Genomic DNA, 16,092 nt, shown 5'->3' on the forward strand with positions numbered 1-16,092 from the left:
AATTTCTTTCTTATTATTGATTGTCTGGTTTGTTTTATTATGCGATTAACACACATGACTTAATTCAGTCAAAGGCTATGGTTAAGTGACCATATTTTAGTTCCTGAGCTATTTCCTAAGAATTTGTTTAAATGAGGAAATAGTACTTTTTTTTTCTGGCTGTATGGTTAAGACAGAGGAAATTTGTTAGATGCTTTAGACTTTTGTTAAGAATAATAATTAGTTCTCAAAGTTAATGTCTGTGAAATGAAAGGATACTAAATCCGGTGGGATGACATTGGAGTCCCCCAGCTCATTCTTGGAGTTACCAGTTTGCTTTAAAAATGTGTCATTTTACTTGTAAAAGGTGAACATCTTCCTGTAACTAGAATAATAGTGTTACATTTGAAGCTGGGGATTCAGATAGATTTGCCAAATGTATTTACATTACATAACATGTGAAGTTATAATCATGATTAAAAGGATTAGGAACTTTCTTTTTAATGAAAGCACTGTATGAGAACAATTTACCGTTCTCTGCAAATAGTGTGGGGCTTTTTTTTTTTTTGGGTGAGGGAGTGCAGTGCAGCTCAGATGTTCTGTAGCTGGCTGGTTTCTGGTTTGCAGATTTGCACTGGAACACTTGTTGTTTGGTGGGAGCAGCTGCTGGAATGTATTTTACACTGTAGTTATACTTGGAGTTTTGTTGCAGGGATTATGTTGTATGCTTGGTGGTTATGATGTGTTGGGCCTAGTTCATAGTGGTGTCTCTATTTGTATTACAATAAAGTGTTTGAATTACTGTTTTTCTCATGGAGTAGTTTCGTGCACTAATGCCTTCCTAATTCTTCAGGAAAGCAAGTTTTTCCTGAGACAATTTCTTGGGGAAAACCATGACAAGCAGTGAAGCTGCCCTTGCATAAATTTATCTAGATTTCATTTTTGAGATAGCTGTTCCCTACAAACTTGCTTTTGAAGATAGGAATGAGGTTAGGTGAGCTTGTATATAAATACATAGAGCAGAAGCACTGCACTGAGAATGTGTTCAGACTGTGCATTGCAGATCCGGTTCAGAGAGGAGCTGACTTGCCATCATGCTCTGGTTAGTAGCTATAGCTTAGCAGTGCTATTTAGAGGAAGTATCTTTTGACTTTCTTTAGTTTTCTTCTGAATCTTATGGCATCAAAAGGTCATTAATGCAAAATTTGCATGGCTTTGCATGGAGGAAACTTAGAGCAGGAAAGCATATTTTTTAATTTCCTTCCCATGTGGAGATGGGTTGGACTTTTTGTTGCCACTGTACGCAGTGCCCTCTTTTCTACCTCTGCTGGTTACGGCCTTCCTTGCTTTTCACCTTTCTGTGGTCTATCAGCTTGTGCTAGGAGGCTTGTTTTGTGCTCTAGTGCATTCTTTCCTTGGTGCTGTCTCCCTGTCTTCTTCTGGATGCAGTTTTTTTCCTCTCGCCCCTTGCTTGTCCTGCTCTGCCCTGCCACCCTTGTTTTGCATTTTAATGCTGTTTCAGTAGTTTTATATGTCTTCACAATACTTGGTTTTGTTTTGTGAGCCTAAAAAATGGCTTGAGACAGCCCTGATTTTTGAAGGAGCCACCTCTTCCAGGTGCCATGTTAGCACTCCCTTCTGGCAGGTTTTCACAGGTGTGCAACTCTGTGCTTGCCACTGAGTCTGTACATCAGCTCCCCATGTACAAAATTAAAAGATAACTTACGCCCTCAGAATTGTTTAGAATCAATTAAGGTATCTGACATTTTTGACATTATAATGGTTACTATAAAAATACAGTAGCAGTAGTCAACATGGAAATTTAGTTCAGAGGCAGCAGTTGGCTAAACATGATTTATATTTGTAAATTCTTAATGTCCAAAATATTGCTATGAGTAATGGAATAGAAGTGGTGTGGCTTTGCATAGTGCTTTTTAACCCTTTAACCTACTATATGGAACCTTGTGTTTTAACAGCCCACTGTTGGGGAACTGGTTTTGAGGTTGTGTTGGTATTGTAATGACTGTGTACCACCTGTAACTTGAGTATGTGATGGCAACTGATGCCAGGTGTACATGTCAAAGAAAACTGGTAATTCTGGTGCAGTTTTCATTGGAAAGATTAAGTAAAGGCAAATAAAACAAATTGCAGAATTCTGGCTGTCCAGAGCTGTGCTGCAGTTAGCTTTTTCATTATACATTTCTTCATCAATATCAACTTCCTAAGCACCTGTCTCGATAACAAAAGGCAGCCCACAGGCTGCATGTACTGAAGAAAGAAGATGCAGCTAACATCTGTTTTAAAATCAGCAATCATCTGCAACATACAATAAAACATGTGCTGTCTAGCCCTTAGATATCACTGCATCTGCAATAAGGAGAGTGCATTTGATAACCATCTTTCAAAATGTATACCTCAGAACAGTATTCTTCTAGAGAAACAGTAAAATCTTTGATTATCATGCAAGAACTTACTGCAATACAACAAGAAAAGTCACTGTAGTGGCTTCGCATTGTGCCTTGGAATCTATACAGGAAACGATTAAACATTACCAGCTATATTGGAAAATGTATGTGGAAAAAATTTCTCTCTGACCCTCTTCCCTAGCTTTCTAATAATCCCCTACCATAAAGTTCATGATCAGAGCCAAATGTTTTGTAGGTGAATTTGCTTCAAATAGTAGCAGGGCCTGCAGACCAACAAATGCAAAGCTTGCCAATGAATCTTCACCATTGTATGGTAAATATTTGCTCTCCTCCCCACTAAAATCAATAAAATCTGTGTCTTACATATTCATGCATCAGAACGTAATGTACGCAATACAGTTTACCAAATGTTTTTATGGGAGTAAAGGGAGGGAAAGCAAACAACTGCAAAGCACCCAAATGAACTCACATCTACAAGTGATAACAGACATAACCACTCTATTTTTTTCAGGCAAGCAAGGTATCAAGAGGAACTGGGTAGTCAGGGTTTAACCAAGGTGAGCCTAAAGGAACCTTCAGAAGACAACCCTGGGTCTTTTACTATGGCATTATGCAGCCTATCATGGCCTCAAGAGAGGGGTTTTGTGGAATGGCATTAACTTTCCCACTCCTTTAAATCTTGGGTATATCACCGATAAGTAGTAATTGTTGTTCAAGGAGGGCAAAATAGATGAAGGCATTTTAACTTTTCCCATCTTCCTTAAAATCTCTCTCCATTCCACAGGTTTTCAGCCACCTCATATTGATTAACATAGCCCAGATGAAATCAGAGCTTATTCTCAACTTAAAGGTTGTTCTCTTGAAGTCTGGAGGTCTTCTGTACCCTGACTTTTGGCTATAAGTTTGACTAATAAAAGAGATACTTTGCTTTGTAGTATAAGTGCTTCTAACACTGTTCTCCAGACCAAAATTATTATCTTGTAAAACTCACTTTCACTTAATTTGAGCAGAATGTTAACCTGGCCTTACAATGTTCAATTTCCCCAGCTTAGAGTGTAGTTCTGCCTTGAGTGAGACTCTGGCTTATTCAGTTTCCTTAGGGCTTCTGTCTTCATCACTGCTTCGCTAATCGGAAGTTATTTTTAACTCGCGTAGCTGCCTTTTTCATCAGTCCTTTGGGGGTGGAGATTTAGACAGAGCAGTGGCATGATAGTTAGAAGAACAGAGGTTTCTATTCCTAGGTTCTGCCACTGACTTTCTCCAAGATTCTCTTATTTAAGGGCATAATATTCCTTTTTATGCCTTGTCCTCTATAAAATGAGAGTAGTTAGCCACACCTGTAAAATGTTTTGAGATCTTTGGGTAAACAGTATTCTGAGTATTTTTATTTGTTTCACGGGATCACAGTCTGTGATGATAGTATAACAATACAGGTTGGTTGGTTCGTTCGTGGAAAAGAAGCAACACCAGTAGTTCACCTTTCTGCATTCACACGGCAGTCTGTAACTTCTGTAAGATTCTGAAGTTAGTGTGGTCTTTAACATTAGGTATAGCTATTCATTGTTTAATGGGAGCAGTGACTTAAAGTGAGTTGCCATTATTTTTACTGGACATGAGATATTTTAATGAAAATGGGGGGTTACATTAATTACTTCAGTGATTGTGGAACTGTTTTAGCAGGTGCTAAATTTCTGTCCTGTTGGTGGTGTTCAAAACACATTTAATGGAACATAAATATTGTTTTCCTGTAATATACACAATATCAAGGACAGACCTACAAACTCCTAATGAGAAGTTATTTGGCTTAGTGGTCCACATGTTATGTTTTTTCACTCTCATGGAAACAGTTTACTGCTATAGTTGCTGCATTAATCCATAATCCAATAAAGGGAATTTATTTGAGGGGTTGAAGGCAGAGAGAAGAAAAAGAATGTGTCTGTAATGCACTGTGGGCAATAGTTACGCTAAAAATTAAGATAGGGCTCTTAAATGGCTCCGTGTTTGCTTTTCTCAATGTGTGAGACATACACACTAAAGTTTCACAGTAAAATTTGAAGGTGCGACTAGATCCTTTCTCCTACTCCTCAAGGAAAAAGACCACACCAACAAACCAAACAATCAACTCCCCAGGCCCATGTTGTTCTTCCTGTTATTTCAGCTGTCACAAACGCAGGGATAACCAGGCTGCTACTTAAATCCATACAATTGGCCTGCATTAAATATCTCATGATATTAAATGAATGCTGACCCTCCAGCTTTGGTAAGAACTATGTCAGTTCAGTGTACAACTCCGCTGTGTTCTACCTAGCACACCTCTAGTAGCATATATGCACAAATATGACCTCGAGACTCTTCCGAAATTGTGTTATGTAGGTATGTCTCATGTTGAAGCTCCCATGTAACTTACACGTAGTAAAATGTTTGTATTAAAGCCATTTCTGATTGCAAAGAATGCATGTGAATGGCTTGTAACTGTAGCTGAAGGAGGGCTGGCAGAGTCTGCATGTGGATTTTTAAAGCTTTAAAGACAAAACTGAAAGAGGGAATTACCAAAAGCTCAATGACAGTCTGGTTCCTCCAAGGGTACGCTGACAGGCGTTGCCACAAGTTTTCATGTTGATGCCTTATTGCCTAAATTGCACACTTTCTACTTTTTTTGTTTTCCTTGATGTATCTTTCTTTGAGTTTGGTGCTTCATAGAAACTGAAAGCAGGATCTTTGAATAACATTAGTTGTTTTTGCTGGAGTTTGAAAGGTAAAACTATGTGACTCAATCTCTGGAAAGTGAGCTCTGGAGTTTTCAGCTCTAAATGTCAGGTACAATAATTTTCATTCCTTTCCTCCTCTTCTGATGTGAAGACTTTGCTTATAATTTTAAATGCAGCTTATAAAGAACTCTGAAGAAACTTTATCGAAATGCTCAGACTTCTGAGAAAAGATGTTAGTACTTACCTTTCTTCTTTTGAATATGGGTTGACTTCTAAGAGCTGTTAAATGCCCTGTCTGGATCTTGTAAATCACTGTCTGTGAGATAGACTATTCATACTTTATTTGAAAATGTTGCTCCTTTCCCATGTCTGAAATGAATTTCACAAAGTAGCCAAGAAGACATGCTGATTTTTTTAATGCTTGAAAATTTCTCATGCTAGAATCATCATTTAGTGAGCTAGTCCTTTACTCTGATTTCCAGTGTACAGTTTAGATATGAATAATTGTACTGCGCTCTTAAGGTTATAAAAGATATAAAAGCCCGGAAATCATTTGGTGCTCACACACGTATCTTCCTGTGGGTCAAATTAATTGGAAAGAAGTTTTGAACAGGATTAAGCGAAGGCATATGAATTACAGGCCTAAATTTTGTTTTTGGCACCTGCTATTACGTGATAGAATCAAAGCCTTGAGCTGCAAAGAGAAGCCTGCAGACATCACCAGAGTGTGATCCACAAAGCATTGCCTCCCTGGGACTGGTAACAGCACAGACAAAAACTGCTGTGAGCATCCAGGAGATCTTGAAGCAAGGTGAGGAGAGGCAAGAAAATGGCTCTAGCAAGCTTGTCTCAGTTTAAGTCCATGTTCTAGGTAGTAGTGAAGGGCAGGGGGAGCTTGACACATTCCTCTGGGTCGGATACAGCAGTAGCTAGCAGGCAGATCCGGTGTTCTGGCCTGCAGCTCCTCATTCCTCTCTCAGCTGGCAGTGGACTACTTGCTTCTAAAAATAGTACATGTTACAGATGCTCCTGTTACCACTGCATGAAGGAATGGGGTCCTTCTGCTTTGTGGGGGTAGAATTACAGTCCCTGAAAGAGCAGAAGCAGAGCTGCAGGAACCCACGTCTCGGTGGACACTGGTGTGTGGAGTACCTGAATCTGCTTCTGGTGCTCATCAGCTGGCTTACATATTTTTTTTTTCTAAGTCTTTGCAGGTCTTTGAATACTGTCAGGCTAACTTAAACAGCAGCCAGCAGGAGGGTGTAGCACGCAGTATGCTATTAGGAAAGATTGACTTTTTTCCTTTATTTTGAGTTTGGGAGTTTGCATAACGGACATCCAGGTTTTTGGAAGGAAATACTCCTGAGATTAGATTAAGTAGAATCCTTTTAGCAAAGACAGTCATCTGTTTTTAAGAAGATTGGCCAATTTAAAGTCAGTTTCACTTTTACCCTTTTTGTGCTTTTGGTCGTTTTGCGGAGAGTACTGTGTCTCATTTAAGTTTTAATTCTTTTCTGTTTGTTCATTCTGAGTGCTGCTATTTTATAAAGTCAGACAGAATGTTTTGTTAGCAAACAAATGGGAAGTATAAAGCAAACAGACCTTCCTTCTCTAATAAATGCTTCCATTATTCTTTCTTATTAGTTAGATACAATTTTATGTCATGGGCCAAACTTGAGTTGATAGCCAAGCTGGACATGATAATGTTGTCTCAGTTGTGGGAAATGGGTAAGGTTACTGATAAACTTCTTATTTTGAAAGGTGCCTGATGTCTTTTGAGAGTCTTTTGTCTTTTCTTAGTTTAGACTTGCTGGCTTTGCTAACTCTTGTAGTAATACTTTCTTTTTTTTTTTTTCCTCCTTTTTGTTTTGTTTTGGGTTTTTTTTTTGTGAGATTGGAATTTAGTATTGTACTGATAATATGATACCTCAAACTATTGGAAATTATTGGCATGGATTTTAAAGAATTGAGTTTTATCCAGTTAAAACAGGAGGATACATGTAATGAATGCAATATTTATTTTCCTGTTTAAATACTAATATCATAAAAATATTTAGATGGCCACAGAACTGAAAGATTGTGCAGGATAATTTAACAATACTGCATATGGATCTGGATGCAGACACAAATTTAGGTGTTAATCTGAATATCTCAATTTACTAGAGTATTGCACAAAAAACTGGGTGGCTGTATGCAAGTTACTGAGACCCTGAGACATGCTCTCATTGAGAGTAATTTCAAAGTTGTCCCAAGAATTGTCTGCCTATACAGTACCTCGTGGTAATTCACACTTAAAGTAATGAAGGCCTGGATCAGCTGAGTTTACATGTGTGAGAAGTCTTGTATATGTATATAGAGGAATGGACCAACTGCTTCAAAGGGTCCACTGGATTCTGGGTGTACAGTAAAATGACAGGTATGGTGCTGTAGACCAGAGTACTTGCTCTATTTGTGTCTCTCACAATTAGCTACACATCCATATTAATATAGAAAAATGTTAGATGCCTTTGGTACAGACTCTTATCCAAGACCATGCTGGGGAATTTCTTGGTGTTTAGCTACTTCAGTGGTGTTCTGCTTGCTAGAAAGCGAAATTTATTCTGTCTGCTGGTACGAGGTAAGTAAACAGATTTGCTAGTTTTCCATACCTGGTGCTAAAATTAGATTGACTTTTCAAAAAATCTGCAAGACCCCAGGGACTATTAAAAGTCCGTTCTTTAATCTTATGCAAACTAAACCAAACAGAAAATAAAATTGCAAACCCTCCTTAACATTAGAGACTGACTGCTAGGCTTTTCAGTTGTTTCAGTAGAAATCTTGGCATCCTATATCTTTTGACACTGCATATTCCCTTTACTGTAAATTTAGCTGCATTTCTGCAGGTATCTGTGTCTGTGTTGCTCTGTGATGTTTTTTCTTTGTAAGTCATGGTCTGAAAATAGGTATGGAGAGTACTGCCTTACAACAGTAACAGAGAATAAGCTTGTTTAACTTTACATACCCTGTTTAATGGCGTGTACACCAGTCTTTTAATTGCTTACACAGTGGTTTTTCTTTAGTCTGAGAGAAGATAATGTTGCATTACATTCATTACGCCTACTGGGACAAGCGAGCCTCGGTCTCTGTAAAGCATCATTGGAGAAATGCCTCGCCATTTCTGTTTACTCTCTCCCAATTGCAAAACAGAACTGCATGAGTAGCTTGATTCACTGGGTTGGAACTGTCTGAGGCTATCGTGGATTACTCATGGGATCTATTGCATCCTGAAAAGTTGGTTATTCCAATGCCTTTAAAAAAAATAAAAGAAAAATAAAGATCCTCTGCAGCCAAGGTATCATTGGTGGTCGTTTCGAACGGATCCTAGGAGAATGAGTCCTTGATGGGACCAAAAGATCAATGTTAAATGCTCTGTTAATGGCCTATTAATGTTTTGCATTTTTTCATGTGAGGTTGCCTACTTCCATGCTGCTTCCTTCTCTCTCAGTTAACTGACTAAGCAGGGACCTCAAGGAGACTGTTGAAAACTTTTTATAGAAAACTGAGAACATGCACGGATTAATGTGTAGGCTCTTTTGTTGCTTCATGTTTCCACCAAAGTTGTCCTAATCACATCAACATCTGTAAGTATGCACTGGCATTCATAGATCGTCCTCAAGACAAAAATTTACTGTATCTAGACCACTGTCTGTCAGGAATATTTTGATCTCTTTTTAAGTCTTCAGTGAAGGAAAGCCCATGTTTTCTCTAGCTGGTTTCTTCTGCCGCTTTGTGATCTATAAAATGTGTGGACATGGCACTTCAGGACATGGTTTAGTGTTGTGGTGTTGCGTTGATGGTTGGACTTGATGATCTTAAAGGCCTTTTCCAACCTTAATGATTCTGTGATTCTATAGACTTGCCCTACTGCTTTGCGTCCTTCTCAGTGTCACCTTTCCCACAACTCAGTTCCATATTTTGCCTCTCTATTTGCTGTATTTTATCGATAGGATAAACAGTATTTAATTTATTATTCCTCCATACACAGAAGCTTTTTGCTTTTAAAGAGTACTGTTTTCCTTTCCTCACTCTTGTTGTCTAAGCCAGAGGTTAACAAAACTATGTGGCACTGTAGCATCGTCATTGGTGATGGGTGCGGGCATCCAGCGGTGAGACAACTGCATCTGAAATAATTACCAGCAGCACTTTCTGGCTCTGCTGGGCCATATAATGCGTTGAGGTGGCTTTTGTGTCAGCTTGTGGCATGCCTTTGCCGGTGCTCAGGCGTTTGCGCTGAATCTTGCGGAGGAAGTGACCGCGGGAGAGGCACGCTCGGCTGAGGCCTGGCCGTAGGGCTTGGGAGCACTCCTGCGCTGGAGGCTGAGGAGGTGGCAGCAGCGGAGGGAAGGGTGGCTGTGGCCTGGGGGTGCGCTGTGGAAGGACTCATGCTGAACCCCGCTAGTTTTGCGACGCTGCGCTAGGCTCAGCTACAAAAAAAAAAAGTGGAGAAGCGCTGCTTCAAACTGAAACTCCAGTTTCTTCAGTCTTTTGTTATAAGTTGTCATTCCAGGCTTTTGATCGCTGATTTTTCTTCTACTCTTAGATAACATGGTGAAGACTGAAGTGTTTCTTTTGTCCAATTTGTGAAGGTGTGGTCAAAGGAACAAACATCAATAGGTTGTTTTGGTGTTTGTGGGTGGTTTGTGTTTTTTTTTGTATTTGCAGCACTTTATCTTTTGTCGAAAGTGGCGTTGTGGAGAAACCGCTTGATTTTTCACATGTGTGGATTCATGGAAGCTGGTACCTTTTTTCTACTTGGGTTACTCATTTCTCTACACAGGCTTCAGACAGCATAGCTTCAGAGGACACTTTGGACAGACCCAGGGAAGAACACAAATGACAGACTGTTTGAATGTCCAAAAGACGGACTTCTGTTTCATAAAACGTAGAATTAGTTCTCCGTGCTTGTTCAGTCACTGTTACGTGTGCTGAAGCAGGCAGTTTCTGTCTGGTTGGCAGAACCTGGTGTGCAGCAGCGGTAACTCTTGTCAGGTTTGCAGTCTCCAGGGTAGAGGGCAAGGATTTAAAATCGAGTATGACTACAGCTCCTCCCAGTGGCAGGTCTTTCTCGGCTTCTGTTTGCTGGTACGGCAATGACAGGCCAAGCAGTATTCTGAGAAACACCACCCCGCCACGTTTTGACAGAGGCGGGAAGGGGTCATTTTCTGCCTGGCTGGTAGGATCAGTAATAAGGAATTGACTGTGTATATGTAGCAGCCCACCGGACAGAAAGACTGCCTGAAACATAGGTGCGCTCCCTCATTCAACATCACTTCATGTTGTCTCAATAGAGGTTTGAAAATCGGCGTGTCTCCACAAAGAAACTGCTGCTGCTGTTTTGCACATGCGATCGTCCTGATTGTTCCTGCAGAAAATCAGAGAGATTCATAGTCTATCCACATAGTTAAACCTCTCATTCCAGCTCTCATGGTCTGGCATGATGATTGCTGCAGCATCCTTTTATCAGGCCTTTACAAATGCAGTCTTGCTGTATCAACTCAGACTATTGCTGCATGCTGAATTTTATTCTTGTACAACAAGCCATTTCAAAAGTGTTTGGGCAATGCTTCCAGGAGGCAGTTGAGGAGATACTATGATAATTGGCACTAACTGTTTTTGGCTCTCTGCCAATCCATGTAACTTTGAAATCTTCTGTGCTGTTGTTTGTGTATATATAAAGTTTCTCTGTCTCTGTGTGTATATTCACACACAATGTGAATATATAACACTTTATATTCTTAGAAATTGCACAAGATTTTTGAAAATAATTTACTCATTAGACTTTCTCTTGCATTTCTAATTGCATAGGCAGCTGCATTTATTGAATTCCGTTTCAGTTCTGCTTACAGTATTACCCTTAAGTGGTAAGTGTCTATAATACATTGACAGACTTGCCCTGCAAAGTGCAAACCCTCCACCACGCTCTTGGAGGTTTTCAAACCTGACTGGACAAAACCTTGAGCAGCTTGGTCTAAATTCAATATTGAACCGTCATTTGAATAGCAAGTTTGATTAGAGACCTCTTGAGATACCTTAAGTCTAAAATAGTCCAATATTTTTTCTTTTTGGGGGCAGAATGAGAATTGGGCTCTATAGTCAGTAGTAGGAGCCAAAGCCTCAGTGCTGGAGGACTAATCCAATGGAGGGTCGTGTGTAGTGGAGCATGAAACAAATATATCAGAAATACCCTGCATTTTGCTGTCTCTTTGCTTGAAGTGGAGTGCTGGGATGTGCTTCAGTGCATGCGTATAGCTGCAGGAGAAGCCTCCTGGCTTTGAGTATGTACGTACTCCGAGGATGTAAAACTTTGAAGTAGTTTGAGCATCAGTACTGATGTGTACTTCAAACCTTGATAACCTCCATTCTTACTTGTTACATCGTACAGTCCTCATCTCTGTATGGTTGCCTTCCTTCACCTCCATTACATCAAATGAATACTGTTTATACCTTTTTTTAAGAACTTCTCTGGCCTCTCCTTATTTTGGCAGTCAGCTGTAAATTGTTAGAATATTGAGACAAGTACAATTAATGTGATAAGATTTTTAAAAGGCCTGTCAGTATTCTATTGTTAAAGCAAGTGATGACTTGCTTCTCGTGTCCAGAGAAGGGCAACGAAGCTGGCGAGGGGTCTGGAGCACAAGTCTTATGAGGAGCGGCTGAGGGAACTGGGGTTGTTTAGTCTGGAGAAGAGGAGGCTGAGAGGAGACCTTATCGCTCTCTACAACTACCTGAAAGGGGGTGGTGGCGACGAGGGTGTTGGCCTCTTCTCCCAAGTAACTAGCGATAGGACAAGAGGAAATGGCTTCAAGTTGCGCCAGGGGAGGTTTAGATTGGATATTAGGAAAAATTTCTTCACTGAGAGGGTGGTCAGGCATTGGAACAGGCTGCCCAGGGAGGTGGTGGAGTCGCCATCTCTGGAAGTGTTCAAGAAACGTGTGGATGTGGCGCTTCAGGACATGGTCTAGGGGACATGGTGGCGCTGGATTAATGGTTGGACTTGATGATCTTGAAGGTCCTTTCCAACCTAGTGTTTCTGTGATTCTGTGATTCTGTGACTTTTTTTCCATAAGAAATTTGAGATTGTAATTTTTATTAATTAGATGTTGTTGACTATTGACATTTAAAAAAGCCTCAATTTTGTTTATGGGGAGATAGAACAGAAGAACACTGGGGAGACAGAGTAGACTATCTAAAAAAAAGTAAATTAAAGGGTTTCTACAACCCCTTCCTCATTTTTACATGCAAAAAATCAAACATCAGTCTGTATACTGATGTATGTGTGTTAATGTATTGTTTTACAATGTGGTACAGTTGACTTCCCCCTCCGCCTGCCCTTCTCATTCTCCTTTTCAGTTTCATGGAGTCATAAGGTGATTTAGATTAGGAGAGACTTTGGAGGTCATCTAGTCCAGACCCCCACTCAAATCACAACCAGCGTAGATTGAAGTTGCTATTTGGGGTAAGTTTTTAGTATCTCCAAGGACAGATATTCTACAGCTTCTCTAGACAGCCTGCTTCAAAATTTGACTGCCTGTGTTGTGCAACTTTTTTTTCAGAACATATAGTCAGAATTTCTGTTGTTTCAACTTGTGTCCGTAGTCTTTGTCCCATCACTATGTGCCTCCAAGAAGAGTGTGCCAGAGAGTGTCTCTGCAGGATAGGTTGTCAGTTATGCAGTGGTGAAGTCTCTTTGTTACTTTCCTGTTACAGTAAAAGGCCCATAACATATGAAATTACCTGAAAATGTTTCTAGTCTATTTCTTTCAAGATGTGAAAATTAATACAGTGGACCTTCTGTAGCAAATGTATAAATTTGAGCACAGTTATGGTATAAGCTGCTTTGTCTGTTATGAATTAGTGTAGGAAGATGTTTGTCTTCACAGGAGTTGTAGCTTTCAAAGGTCAGCTTACCTGGGTTTTTTGATATATGGGGAGAAATGTATCTTCAGTAAAGCCAAGGGTAGGGTAAAATTATGGTGAAATATTTGCTGTTCATTGTTCTGTCTGCTGTTAAAACTAGTCTTTCATAATTTTAGAATCTATGCAAGAGTCTTACTTGGTCTGTGCTACCTAATACAAAGCAGGCTGAACTCCAAAACCTTTGAATTTCAGTCCCATAGGAGATCTAAGTTGTGGAAGGAGGCACAGACACCTCCCCCCATCCTTTCCTTCGACTGCCAGCCAGCAGTTACTAGACTTGCAAAACCTTAGCTGCCATTCTGGAAGACATCTGAATCATTAGCCCTTGGTAGTTAATGAATGAGCTTTTTAAAGGGAGCTGCTCTTAGCGGGTTTGGTGAAGGGTCACACTCACTTTAGGAATACCATCCCTTTCTTGCAGTCCCTGTGCTTTCATCTGTCCGTCAAGTCTGATCCTTGTTTGGGCCTTTTGTGTGCTTGTGTTATTTGGTATGTGAATTGTGTGCATTGTAAACTTCATCATCAGCAATACTTGGCAGTAAAATGAAGGTAACTTAAAATAATGCACTAGTTATTTCCAAAAGATATTTCATAGAAATCAATTTTTGATGATTTGACATGTTTAATTAAAAGATGCAAAGATAAAGTTGCCCAGCAAGTTGCCAATTGTCTCTGGTTTAACTTGAAAAGTAGCTTTCTTTTAAGTATTCAAGAATTTTATTCTCAGTGGAAACTCTCCTGGGACAGTCAGTAAAAAAAAAAATGCCTTTTTGTTGATGATTACTTTAAATAGTTGTAGTAACTCTTGATTAATCAGTGTTTTGGTTGTTCTCCACCCCTCACCTTTGGAACTCCATTTAAAAAATATTTTTATCTTTTTGTCTAATATTTCCTATTGCTCAGATCTTGAGCTAGATGCATTTTGAGTAATTAAATGAAACTGTACTTTCGCTAGACTATTATCCACAGAAAGATCTTGGGAGTTTTCTAGCAAATTAATTAGATACCAATTGCAAATTGAATTTAGAATTCTGTTCCTTAACACTTCAAACAACACAAATGAGTAACTTGATGTACTCTTTTCCTTTTTTCTTTGGGAAACCACAAGTACATTTCCAGGAGGGCTCTTCATGCATATTACTCCACTTTGTTCCAGAGCTGAACATCATGTGAAATACTCTCCAGCTGTCAAAGTCTCTTTTTGTAAGAGAGCATTGCACTAGCTATTTAATATGATAGCCAGCCTATTCTTTAATGTCTGTGAAGAGAGTGCTGCTGTTTGTTGTATTTTCCTTCAATGGCCTTTAGGAGGATAACTTGCCTCCAGTGAGATGAAGCTGAAAAGCAGCTGTCATAGCCCTGACCCAGAACAACCTAGCTGTCTTGACGGTGGCCACCGCTGTCTGCTTGCAGGGATGGCAAAAGAAGACCTTTTGCAGGATAGTTCATGGATTAAGCTTGTCCTGAGACTGCCTGCTGGGATGGTCTTAACTGGGACTGCTAATGATATTACAGAACATCTCTGCGTTGTGGACCGAGCTGCTTATGAAGCAGTTCCTCAACAGCTGCAATTTACAGTCAGGCATTTTTAAGGTAAACAAACGCGAATTTAGTTTGGGTCAGAAAGCCACTTTTGTAATTCAGTTTCAGTTGCACAAAATACTCGAATATTTAATAACATACTCGCAGTTGTCTAACTGAAGTTTTGAAGTATATGGTGATTTGTGAGCTACTGGAGGGTGATGAAGTATTTAGCTGAACATAGACTTTAATAGAAAATTATTCTCTTGAGAAAAATTTAAGGGAAATGCTTTCTTAAATTTGCGTTAACTTTTAAACTTGTATGAAATGATAGAATAAAAATAAAACCTTGCAATTGAAAACAGTGAGGGAGAGGGTTTGAAATAGTTACAGGCATTGTTCATACCTAGAGGTGATTATACAGTGTTTTCTGCTCCTCACTGACACAATATTTTGGCTAATGGGTTCATTATGTTAGTGGTTTACATGTTCCATGAAGACTTACTTATATTGCATACATGGCATTAAAATACTGAGTAGAAACACTAGTGGATAGGAATAGAAACAATTTGCAGAAAGCTAAGGAAATATGATTTCGAGATCCTAAAGATGATTTGAAAAGTTCCTAAAGAACTTCAATGTATCTGACATGCTCCAAAAATACTGCTACTTAGCTAGGGTGACTAATATTCAGAGACTGCCCTGAGATGAAGGTGTAAAATGGTTGGAGGTATCTGCTTTGTAAGGTCCGAGTTGCATTCAGGAGTGGCAAGCTGCATGGCAGCTCTGAAGAGTATTGTGATAAAAGATGGGCTGACCATTCAAATTCAGTGGGAATACTCAGAGTCAGGTTGTTAAAGAATGTGGGAACTGGCCTGCAGTGAACCAGGGCCATGGATGCAGGTGATGTATCCAGGTGTTAGAGTATGATACTGGGAGGGACAGTGGCACTTCTTCATGGGAAAGGTCACTGACTGAGTAAATATAACATAGAATTGCAAATAAATATTATTTGTGTGTTTTAGTAAAGTCATTCCTAGCTGGTGAAGTCTAGAAGCATAATCTTTATGTAAAACTGAAACACTGAAGATACATCAATTAAAAAGATTCAAGAAACAATGTGGGAGAACTCTTCCTTGTGTCTTGTTGTTTTAAATCTTAGTCACTGAGGAATTCAGTATTTATGCCCAGATTGTATGTTTTCTTTTATGCCAGTTTGAAAGCTTAGTGCCTAAGAATTTTAGAATTAACTTGAAATTTTTGTATCGTGGAATGCGAGAGAGACAGGATATACTAAGCATCCTGAGGAGTGGATACAGCAAATCATAACAGCATCATAGCTGTGATGGGGAGAGAAGAATGTGCAGTGATGAGCAGGAGAGGGGAGGAGCGTAATATCCCTTATTATACTAGCTAACAAAAAGGGAGGGTGCAGAATATTCTAGTGTATGAATTCTTAGGTGTAAATGGCAAATGATAAATTAGTTACACTGATTAATTAA

Source organism: Phaethon lepturus, unplaced genomic scaffold (assembly GCF_000687285.1).
Source record: "Phaethon lepturus isolate BGI_N335 unplaced genomic scaffold, ASM68728v1 scaffold34472, whole genome shotgun sequence".
Lineage (NCBI taxonomy): Eukaryota > Metazoa > Chordata > Aves > Phaethontiformes > Phaethontidae > Phaethon > Phaethon lepturus.